This window comes from Anser cygnoides, chromosome 4 (genome assembly GCF_040182565.1).
Source record: "Anser cygnoides isolate HZ-2024a breed goose chromosome 4, Taihu_goose_T2T_genome, whole genome shotgun sequence".
Taxonomy (NCBI): Eukaryota; Metazoa; Chordata; class Aves; order Anseriformes; family Anatidae; genus Anser; species Anser cygnoides.
The window spans coordinates 39,806,423-39,818,809 of NC_089876.1; the positions used below are offsets into that span (position 1 = coordinate 39,806,423).

At 37.0% G+C, this 12,387-nt stretch overlaps 1 long non-coding RNA gene across 1 annotated transcript in view; it reads right to left on the reverse strand.

Moving 5' to 3' along the window:
• LOC106040947 (uncharacterized) overlaps positions 1–12,108 on the reverse strand; it is a 34,353-nt gene extending 22,245 nt beyond the window's left edge. Inside the window, exon 1 of the long non-coding RNA XR_001210146.3 lies at positions 10,708–12,108. This is a non-coding gene — a long non-coding RNA (uncharacterized lncRNA). The remainder of the gene's footprint in view (positions 1–10,707) is intronic.
• Positions 12,109–12,387: the final 279 nt, after the last annotated feature.

Consider the following 12,387-nt stretch of genomic DNA (forward strand, 5'->3'; position numbering starts at 1 on the left):
GAAAAGTAGCTTTCAGCCTCTTTCTTTGCAAGTTCAACTCTAAATACCTGAATGGAAATATTAATTTGAAACTCCACTAACTAAATCAATAAGAGAGATTAAATCACTTTGTCTTATTGAACTTGCTTTGGTAAATGGAAACTGTTTTTCTTTCACATTATCCAGAAAATGTCAGAGAAAATAATGAAAGTGAACCAATCATGGAGCAGTAGATTCTACTGTATAAGGAATCTATCCTGTGCAAAATAATTTAGCCCATTGTCTAACACATTCGGATAACTAGATAAGAGCACCTGAGCTACTAGGGCATTTGGCAACTCCGCTTAAATTTATATTTCAATTAACTGTGCCACCAAATGGCTCAGGACCACACAATATTTCTGAAACACATTCATACTTGCTACTACTTCTGTTTCATGTATTGCAGTTTGTGTTTATACTATATATGTGCCAAAGCCTTTCACCATTTTCATATATGAATTTCTACTCAATGATAAGCACTGAATTTTCTCCAGGATGCTATTCAAATTGAAAAGGAAAAAAAAAAAGACTAACAGCCTTTCAACTCTTTTGACTACTCCACAGTATTCCACTGTGAAATGAAAATAAAATATGTAAGACTATCCAAGATTGGGATTAAGAGGGCTCTGACCTCTGAGATTTACATTCAGGACTTTTTTCAATACGGACAACGGGTTCCCTGAAACACCTTCCTTCCTCTATCTATCAAGCAGGCTTTTGAGGAAAAAAAAAAAAAAAATCTCTCCCCTTATTTCTGTTGTGAAAGCAGAACAGAAGTATCTTTCCTTATCTTTAAACTTTCTATTCCCCCATACCTTTTCTGGCCTATGCCCATGATTTCTGATATCCTCTAGCTGGCTTAAGTGTTGCTGAGGAGACTGCCTTCTGTAAAAAGGGCTGAAGTGATTTATCGTTGAGCTTGCTTCCTTACTCCAGTGTTCTCACCATGGACACTACATACTAAGTGAAGTCTGTTAACTGAATCAAGGAAGAGGGTTTTGGGAAGTTTTGGGAACGAATGGAGACTGTCTCAGCAGCGCATTCCACTTTTGTCCATTTAATTTCTGAATAACATGTGACAAGGGTTGCATTTGCTGTCCCACATATCTAATAGATATTTAGATAAATGTGTTTTATGTAACTGGATCTATGAGTCTAATGCCTGCTTTACCCCCATATTTCCTCATGAATTCATATAGGAAACAGGTAACAACTCCTCCTTTCCTATAAATGAATCAGATACAAAACAGCTGTACTGGAATCATTTGTAAGGTTTGAGCTCCAGGTGATGCAGATAAGACAGCTGCTGTCAGCTGGTATCATCAACAACAGAGCACATTGGTTTGAATGGCTTTTAAAGTGTTTTAGTTCAGTTATTGACCCCTGCCATATAAAATTCAGCTCTGCTGATTATCATTGGAGCAATGTTTCCTTCAAAAGGGCTTTAGGCTGTTCTTAAGCTTCAGGGAACACTTTGTTTTCCTCTTCAGTATTTGAATCTACTTAGAAAGCAGATTGTGTTATGATATTACTGTCTTGATCATTAATATCTTACCCTGCAGCATATCATTCTACTTCAAAAGGTAAAATTATATATTTTTTATGATCAATTCCAACTATTTTTTTTAGATTTCTTCTTTGGTTTTAGGCCATTATGTATGCAGAAGAAATGTACATTTCAGTTTTGCTTAACTTCATATTGTTCAGGAAATACAGTTGTTGTCTCTAGTATTTCCTCTAGAAAGAAAGTCATCATAGACATTAAGACTTTATTTGTTGCTTGAGCAGAGAGACTCAAATCTGTACTACAGAGGATTCATGGGGATTTATATTATCTCTTCCAGCTCTCATATTGCTTTCAAAAATGTTATCTTTATCATTTAAGTCTGACAGTTTAAATAGACTGTTTCTTTCTGTTCCAGGGTTCCCGTGTATCTTATGGGAAACATACAGATACTGATCCTCTTTCACATCTATCTATATATTTTTTTTACGAGCTTATAATCTGTACCTCCAATCAATGTTCATTTCCCCCTATGTCTAAGTACAAATATTTAATTTTGCTGGCCAATATTGGTTTTGTGGCATGGAATCTCATTTTCTCTTAGTACATCAGGGTGTCATGAATTTTTTAAATGATTTTTAGTATTCTCCTTTCACACTGAATAGCAACTGGTTCAGTTGTATGTATTGCAGATCTTATAACATAATAGTATCTCATATTTTTCTCTTATTGCTGTGGAAGATGAACCATTTTGTTTATAAATATATATACACTTATGTAAGTTTAAAGTGCTAACATATACCTCTTACAGCTGTTAAAATTTCTTTCCAGAACAACAAAAATCAGGATATTAATATAGTATAGAAATAAAATAACTAATTTTAAATGAAAATACTCTGTTTTAGGAGTTCTGAGAAAATATTAAATTTGAGAGTCTTATCAAATGATCTGCTAGAACTCGGTGGTCCTTTAGTTCAGGTTTCAGAGAGTCTTCCTTCTACCTGTAACATCATTAGATTCATATATTCTTGTCAAGCAAGAAGTTGGTTACCACAGTATTTTATATTGAATGAGGAATGTGCTTATAATATGAAAATTTGATGCACAGATAAAACGTGTATGTTTCAAGTGAACACAGATGCTCACTGCAATAACATAGCAAGTATTGCAAAAAGGTTACAAAAACAAACCTAATTTAAATATTTGGATATCCTAACTTATTGCATATCATCCTCAAGTTTACTCTTACAGAGCCCCCACTACCCATCACTTCCTTCAGGTGTGAAGGATATTGTGAAGATTGTAGAACCACTTTAATAATGAAAAAGGATCTAGGAAGACACAGCTGGACTAATCAACTCTGGAACCCAGACACTGAGACCACGCCTGGGCAATGCCAATATCCATAAAGAATTTTCAATTACAAATTTGCAGATTCAGTTAAAAAAAAAAAAAAGCATCACCAGACCATGCTGCTGTTCAGTATTTCTGCAACTTCAATATTACTATCACTGGAACTTCAAAAATAAATAAACAAAAAACCTCCAATACAGTAGTGGGAAAAAAGAGTTCAACAGCCTTGATTGCAACACTGGCACAAATCCTGTGGCAAGCAAACTGTTCATCACAGATGACTTCAATGTGCTGCTTTGGCAGCTGACATCTGGTATGCAGCAATTGATCACAACAAAGCTGGCAAGATAAACAACTGTGAACTTATGTTGTTCAATAATTCGCTGGATTATAAGAAAGAGCTTGTACTCATCACCAATCTGACAAGTCATGTTGGAAACATCAATATTTATAAGCAGGGGGATTTCACTGTGAGTGACTTTGTGTCTCAGATCGAGACATGGCACCATATAGTAAAATCTACAGGATAATTACCTACAATTCTAATCTTGACATGACTGTCAACATGTGTGCATTGTTGCTGTCCCAAAAATCTTGCGAAATTTCATTTGCATAGCTATGGAGGAAGATCACCAACTGGAAAGTATTTTTACATAGGGAATCCATATTGTTTGCTGTGGTTTTGTTTTTTAACTAACACACATTTCCGCAGAGCAGAACACATTGACAATAAAGATGCACGACATACCTTCCCGGAGAGATCAAACTGACTGGAAAAAAGGAAGTGTAATGGATTTACAGTGGTGAATCCTGAAGCTGCACAGTGTTGAATTCAAGAACAGATATTTTCCAGATAACATTGGATACTGATATAAAATAGAAGAGTGTAAACATAATAATCAACTTCCCTGTGTATACAAAGAAACAATGTCATTAATAACAGTATCACTAATTGTAAACATGGAAGCTGAAGAAGGATTTCATGTCAATCACAGTTGTAAGCCTTAAGATAAACAAAAGTGTGTTTGTCCACCCAAGGTAAACTCTGTCCTGGAGAGTAATCTCTCTCCCTCACCTGCCAAACTCACTGCCATACAAACTATCTTACTTGTGTGGCTCAGTAATACATCTATATATCCATAACTACACCTATATCTATATATATGTTGGTCACTTTATATCCTGTTAAATGATTTGCTGTGTCTGAAATCTTCAGTGACTAGGTGAGCTCATTCTCGGCAATCTATCTACATTGCTTGTCCAAGCTTATTTTTTTGTGCTATAAAAAATAAATATACAAGAATTCTGTTTTACTGTAAACAGGAAGAATGCTGCAAAATAAAAGACTTTCATGGCAGGGTCAGTTTTGATGAGTTCAGTTGTTTTCTAACTTATAGCACAGTCTGTCTTCCTAATTTCCTGTTAATATTACCACAGATTAACTCATAAAGTATTAAAATATTCTGTTTGCATTACTTAAAGAAATAATATGTATGCAAAGTCATTTAAGTGATCTCAAAATCTAAACTGAAAACATCTTTACTATGCAGCTTAATAACACACATCTGAAGTAGCTGCAGGAATGAAAAAGTCTTCAGCTAACATATGTTAATCAGTCATTACCCAAAACCAACTGTTAGACTAGTCATCTCCTGTTTTACAATAGTCTTGTCATAATTCTGGAGAAAATGTCATGTAATATCAACTATAAGGTAATAAATTAGAATCTTTTAAACATTGTATTATGTTTTTCTCACCCCCACCATGTCTTTAAAATAGAAGAAAAGCCAAGAATCCAAGGAGAAAATGACAAAGTGGAAATTTAAAGTAACAAATTTCATCTTTAAAACACAAAGCACAATTCTGAATTTGCTGTAATGGCATGGCTACCAGGTTAGGAGGAGTCTGAACTTCCATGTTGTGTCAGACAAATCTTTATTCCGATTTATAACCATAATGGAAAAAAACTTTACATAGAAAGCTGCCACTAATAACCTTTACAAATCCATAGTTAACATCAGAACATCCTTCTCTTGCTGTTTACTACTCTTGTGCACCGGCACTGCTCATCAGAAAGAAGTTTCCAAGAATTAATGTAGAGGGGAGAAAGAGCATTAAGGGGAGAAAAAAAAAAATGGGGGGAAGGGAGGTCAAATCGTTCCTTTAAAGACAAAGCAGCAATTTTTTGCTGTAATAATTTTGAAAAGACAATACAATATAGAAACAGTGAAAAAAAAATAGGTACTTGGTAATGCAAAAGCTCAATAAATAAATACCGTCAACAATTTTCCTTGTGTGTAAAGCAAATATTTGAACTAGCACATCTAGGGAAAAGGAGAAAAAAAAAGGTATGGAAAGGTTAGAAATGAACTCAGAATAGGATATTCCACTTATAACAGTCAATAACGTAGGGAAAAAGCAACAAAACAAAAAACCAATATATTCACCGGGTAAAAATGATTACAAAAAACTATTTTCCATTTCTACGATTTATAAGTCAAAGGCTGTAGTGTGGTAATATACTTATTTCAATTAACTCACAGAATATGAAATAATTCCTTAGTTTCCAAAATCTGGATGATCACAGAATGGCTGGATTGGAAGGGACCTTAAGGATCATCTAACTCCACCCCCCCCCCCCCCCCCCCCCCCCACCATTGACAGGGGCCCACGAGATCAGGTTGGCCAATGATAACTAAAGATATTTTCTTGTCAGATTACTGTAGGACACTCAAAATATACTGATAAAGAACTTCAGTTGATGTCGTGGTTTCCCCATGCTGAACAACCACAACCGTCCTCTCACTCCCCTTCCTCAAAGGAAGAGGGGGAGGAAATACGTTAGAAAAGGGCTCAAGAGTCAAGATAAGGTCAGGGAGATCACTCAGGCAAAACTGTCACAGAGACTGTCACAGGCAAAACAGACTTAACGTAGGAAGATAAATAAAATTTATTGCTTATTACTAGCAGACTAGAGCCGTGAGAAAACAAAAGCTATTTAAAAACACCTTCACCCCCTTCTTCTACCTACTCCCCCTGAGTGGTGCAGGGGACTGGGGGCTGCAGTCTCTAACGCTTCATCTCCACCGCTCCCTCACGGTCACTCTCTGCCCCTGCTCCATGCGGGGTCCCTCCCACGGGATGCCGTCCTTCCCGAACTGATCCTGCGGGGGCTGCCCACAGGCAGCAGCTCTCCAAGAACTGCTCCCACATGGCTCTGTACTGTTGTGACAATAAATTAGTCACAGAATATTTGGTAATACTGTATGTCACAATCCTCAAGCACAACTTCTTAATATAGGGAATGTACATTATCTTATCTGCAAATGCAAGGAATTTGAGACAAATGTTTTGTAAACTGTCAATCAAAATGAGGATTCAAAAACAGTTAATAAAAGACCTGTATAAATCTCCTAGGCTTATCTTCCTGATACTGTTGCTGTTGAATGAAAAATGGCTATGATTTTTTTGTTGTTCTTTTGTTAATCTCCCCCAAAATACTTCCATTTGAAAACCATCTGAGATTTACTGAGCTTGCAAAAGGTACTCCCCAAATGTAAAGAGAAATTTACTAACGATGTCATAATTTTCCTAAGGCTAGCAGGGTAGCAACAGATGTGAGAGGAACAAGGGTTTCATAGAATATGTGAAAGAATATGAATTCTGTCCTACTGGTCTGTATTGGCTGACTAGTTTCAATAAGTCAATTTTTGTGAATTAATCTGATGATTATAAAAAGTGACACACATTTCTGGATTATCTTTCCTTTTAGCTAGCAGTTAGAGTCAGAAAAGTCAGTTTAGACGTTTTTCAAGTAATACGAATTTCTACTGAATGTTTTCCCCCCAATAAAACAATTATTGGGCCATATTAATGTTGCATATTTGGTACTGGAAGTTTCTGTACAGTGTATCTTGTTCTAACAATTCATTAGCCACTTCACTGGTGAAATACTGTATTGCACTGAAACACAGCCAGAATTGGCTGAATAAAACACTTTAAGTATAAATTACATAGAAAATATAGATGACACCTGGACAGCCCTTATAAATATTTGGTTCCTTGCACACCTGCAGATCCCTAATGCACACTCCACCACAACTCAGGTTGAGGTGCCATGTACACACCTTTAGACACTGACCAAGTTCCACTGACAGACAGAAATTAGATAGAATTTAGACAAGTACTTGAAACTCTGAGATCAGAGCAAGCCCAAAACATCTGACCAGATGTAGGTCAGTAGGTCATCCTCAGTGCCTTTTGTCTTTAAATAATAGGCATGAAAAGAGATGCTGTCTTTTTGCCTTCTTCAGCATCTCAGAAGCAAACTGAAAAAACACGTTAAGAAAATGGAAAGCATACGTTATCACCACCAGTGAGTATTTAAATTCATCAACTACACCTCAACTAGGGAATTAGCTAACTGGTAAATTAGAGTTTAGAACCAGTAGCCAAACATTTTTCAAAGCTGTTTCACTGTAGCAGAGAAAGCAAAATTCCTGTTATTAGAAACAAAAGAAGCATAGAATAGTTAGTATAGGGCACACAGCTGGGAAGAAAAGGAATCTTAAAGTGAAGATCCCCCTCTCAGACTTGGTTCAGATTTTCCTCTAGAAGCTGTTTAACGTGAACCAGCCATCAGCTGGGCAAGTGCTCTAGCCTCTGGATTTTCAATCAGTCAATAGGTGCACACCTCCTCCTATGCAGGAATTTTAAAGTCAGTGAGTTATCACACCTGCCAAAGGTTATTATGGACATGAATTCTCATGCATACACCGGACAAAGGTGCAGACCTAATTCAGGTACCTACATATCAGATCAGCAAAACTGCAAACATGTTTTTGTTGAGAAACTCTGCAAGTCTCTGTCAGTTGTGCCACCTTGCACAACTTTATGTTTCTATGCATAAATTAAGGACACTAGGCTGTTAAATTTTAAGATCTTATCCAGGAAACAAACATCAAAAATGTCAATGACAGTTTAACCTGTATGTGTTAGAAAACCTTCCTGGAGTAAGCAGTTAATAATCAGTGCACATTACATTTATTTAACGAATTCATCCTTCCCAATTAGCAGAAAAAATTTAAAAAAAATTTCTCACTATCAGGAACAAACAAAATCATAGTCAGCAATCACAGTGATCTATATACTTCATGGAAAAAAAAATCATTATAGATAGTTCCATACTTTATCTGCAACAATACTTTAGATCAGGACCTTCATATTATACTTGAGTATGTGGAAAGCAGCAAAACAGAATTATGAGACAAAGATTTTTCTATTAATTGCATCAATTAAGATGTGTGCTTGATATTTATTTTTCCCTAAAATAGTTTATCTTGGGTTATCTCAAATATTTGAAACTGATTTTCTTTGTTGCATAATAACATAGATATATAGAAATATTGTTCAGATAATAGTCTATCATGTATCTCAAAATCAGAGGTTTTATAGTAAGAACTGGATCTGAAATATTATATCTCACCAATCACAATGAACTTTGTTGTTTGGAGTAGTACAAAAGAATATAAAATCTGATTTAATTCAGAGTTTCAGCCACAACAGCTACCTGACTTTTGCTGTAAATTTACTTCACAGCCTGTCAGGCCAGAACTACTGACCAATTATTTTCAAATCTACTATTCAACATGTGACTGCATACATCAAGATTAATTTTTCATGGGGAAAAGAGTAACAAAGCAAAACAAAAGCCTTGAGAGTGGAAGAAAGGTGTTTTTTTTAAAGCAATGTGTTTACCTTTCCTGTAGGAACAAACTTCTTAAAAAACGTTCCTCCCTTTCTAACGTTTCTGGGTCAAAAGCATGAAGAACATGGCAGGATGCCAAGAATGTCAGAGCACTAGAAATAACATGCCAATGTTATCAAAGAAGGATGAATAATAATGCAAGAAAAGAGAAAGGTCATACACCTTGTCATAAGAATAAGCGAAGAATTTTAATACTTTATATCAAGAGTAGCTAGGGTACCCAATCAAAATGAAATTGAAAAGAAAGAGAACACAGTGATTACGGTTCCCTTTAGTTACTAAAATTTTGTAGAAAATTTTAAGGAAGTATGTGAGATTTTTTTTCTGTCACTTAATCTGAACATATTCAAAGGTAGAGAAGTTGTAATTCACAAATAATTTTAGAAGGAACAAACCTGTAAAGAAAACACTAGAAAAACTGGATAAAACAGTCTCTGCTAAAAATTCCCTTGAATTTAAAAACAAACAAACAAACAAACACCCTCAAGCTCACGTATCAGATGTATCAGTTATAAAAGAAGGAACAATAATGAGCTCAGTATAATGAACTTAAATATGCTTCATGCAAATTAGGTTCCTTCCATACTCAGAGAAATATTAAGAACATTAAAACCTCAAACCAATTTTGACCAAACTAATGAGCAATCAGTTGAGCAAATGCATGTATTCAGATTGCTTATCTTTTAAAGCAAGAGAAAAAAAAAAAAGAAAAAGTTTCAAGAGTTAAATATTTTTGATTTCCTTAATACCATGACAGAAAGACATATCAATTTGGAAGCTCTTTCAACACATAATTTAGTACAGCGACTAATTTACCTATGAAAAAGCCAATTATAATATTAACCACATTTCTTTATTTTGGTATAATTAAAATTAAAAAAAATAAACAAATAAGTAAATTTTCCTTTTTTTTTCCCCCCCCTCTTGGTGCCATGACCTTCAGTATTGGTAAAATTTCAGTTTAAAATGGTGTCAAAAGTGTGTGTATATATATATATATGCCTGTCTGTCTAAAAAAATATAGTGAAGATTATTCAGCTACAATTTTTAACCTTGGCAGAATTAGAAAATCAGGCATGCTTTCACACTCTGTTCACCAGAAGAGCAGCCAGAGGGCAAATTTTCTGGAAACTCAGCCTGTAAAGTCATGATCTGAAAGGTTTGTAAGGGTAACGCTATTTTATAAACAATTTGGAAACCTTCATTAACATGCTGAAATGCAAAATTTTACATCAAAGGAACATTATATATGAAATAAAGACCCACTTTAAAATTTGTATTTAAAAAAGACTTATAGGAATTAATTGTAAGAGTAAAAAAAACAAAAAAAAAAAAACATGCCTACTGACAAGAGAAAGTACTCATTCATGAAATAACAGCTAAGAATTTCAAAACTAATTTACGTGTTTCTACAAAAAATAATGAAGAAGTTAATGGAAAATGCCCTTTCCATTTCTAATCATTTTTAATTTTATAATACCAAAGATATCTGAGAAAGCACTGCTATTCTAGTAATATTGTAACATTAGCTATAACATACAGAAAGACTAAAATTAATTGAATAAGAATATGGTACAACAAAAGAAACAGCTGAAAAAGGCTTCCAGCCCCTTCTGCCAAAATGCTATTCCAGCTATTTAGCAAATAAAGAATAACATTTAATTAGAAAGATGACAGTGACATGTTGTAGCATTTTGTGCTTCAACTAAACAAGAAAGAAATGTAAAATTGCTTTTATCCCCCTATGCCTGCCTGCTTCCCTTCTTTCTTCTTCCTCCCCTACACAAAAGGGCCAAAGATCATTGGAGTTTGTGATCACATCCAAGCTCTTCAGCCCAATCCTGTTGTTATTTTTTGAAATCTATATAATTTTTGAAGTGTAGGCAATAGGCAGAGGATTTAAACGACAGTGTCCATACAGAAGCGCACGCTATCAGGACAAGCCAGCCATTTTGCTCTGAGGCCGCACCACCCACATTTTGATTTCTGCTGGTGCATGCAAGGTAACTGGACACCTTTTGCAAGAAACCCCCTGTACAAAAGATATTTTGCTTCCACTTACCCTGAAAAGACAGGGACGAGGTGTAAACGCAGCAGGCCATCATGGGCTCGTCCAGCTGCAGAACGGCTTTCTCCTCTGCCACTGCGCTTAGTAGCAGGCTATGCAAGCAGGAGTCTGGCATGCTGCTGCTGAGGTAAACAAGCCCCATGACTCCATGTGCCAAAACCTTGAGGGCACTGCATCAGCTCAGCAGGGCACTCACAGGAGGCTGGGCCCTGCATCTGAAGCACCTGCTCAACAGTGGTAGCTCAGACCACAGCCCTGTCCCACAGCTGCAAGTGGTGGTGCTGATGAAGCAAGCAGGGAGGCCACTGTCTAGGCCGCCCAGGCCTTGGGGCTGCTTTCAGCATTGGCCTGGACCCGTGGATGGCCCCACTGCCTTGCTGCTGGGCTGTGGACCTGGGCATAGGCCCAAGCATATGTCTGGCCTAGCCCCAGGCCACAGTCCAACAGGGGAGGCTTGGTGCTGGCCCCAGCCACCACCCTAAGATGGCAGGATCAACCTGCTGAATTAAAATGCCCCCATAAGCATATCATGCCTGGAGTTATGCTGCTCAGCAAATAGCGATGACAAAGCATTCAGGTGATTTAAAAGGCTGTATCCATTTTCCAGGCACAGCATCTGAAGCAGCACGATCTGTCTATAATGCCAGTCTGCACAGGCACAGCAACATTTGGACAATGCACTGCAGTGAGAAGCCAGCTCCTTCCCTTCCTTTGCTCTCCACAGAGTTGGTAGCTCTTATCCGTGGCTACCTCTAGTGCACCCCAACAGGCAGGAAGTAGTGCTTCAATGTCCTCACCTAAGCTTGAAAGAGACTGTCCTTGGCACACCTCTAGAGACCTGTTTCAGACTGCAATGCAATGATTCACCCTGTTTCACACTATGGCCTAATCAATCTCAGCCTCCTTAATATGGGCTTTTCTGGCTCCAGACAGTGCTGTTGATCATTAGAAATAAGCATCCCAGCAAAGTCTACTGCATTAATGCAGTTATGCCTGTCATTTAAAGCCATGATGACAGAAAGAAGTACTTTGGGCAAGATATATTTTCCAGAGAGCCATAGCATTAATAGCGCTATTATCCCTTGCTTACTTGCACAAGTCCTTGAGCAGCAGCCCTTGAACAGCCAGCCATCAAGTTCCTGGAGGGGAAGCTGGAGGAAGTTGAACGCTGTGCAGCGTGCACTTGCAGAACTTGCTTTAGCCTGGATGATGCTGGCAAAGGGCACTTTCAAGCCTGCTAACCATACCTTCCTCAAAAAGAAACCTTGATTCTCAAAACTGCTATGGCAGCCCTCAAACAGCCCTCATCACGAAAAGGTGTACTGACTATATGAAACAGTGCCACCTGATGAACCACCCCAAAACAACCTTAAACACACCTCCATTTTAATAATCTTTCCCGTTCTTCCTTCCTGTCATCTGATCTCTCCAAGAATCTGAAGTGCCCTTGCTGGGTAGAGAAAGGAATATATTTGAGATGGCACTTTTAGTCCTGTTGCTAGAGTCTAGTCCAGTCTTCTTATGAGGCAGACTACACATAAAGGAGGAAAGAGAATAGAAAAGTGAAAGATAAAAAGAAATGTGCCTTTCTCAGTTACAGTTCCTTTCCAGGAAAGTCACAGTTGCAGCTGACAGCACAGACTCTCTTAACTATTCTAAGGGCTTTACCTCCTA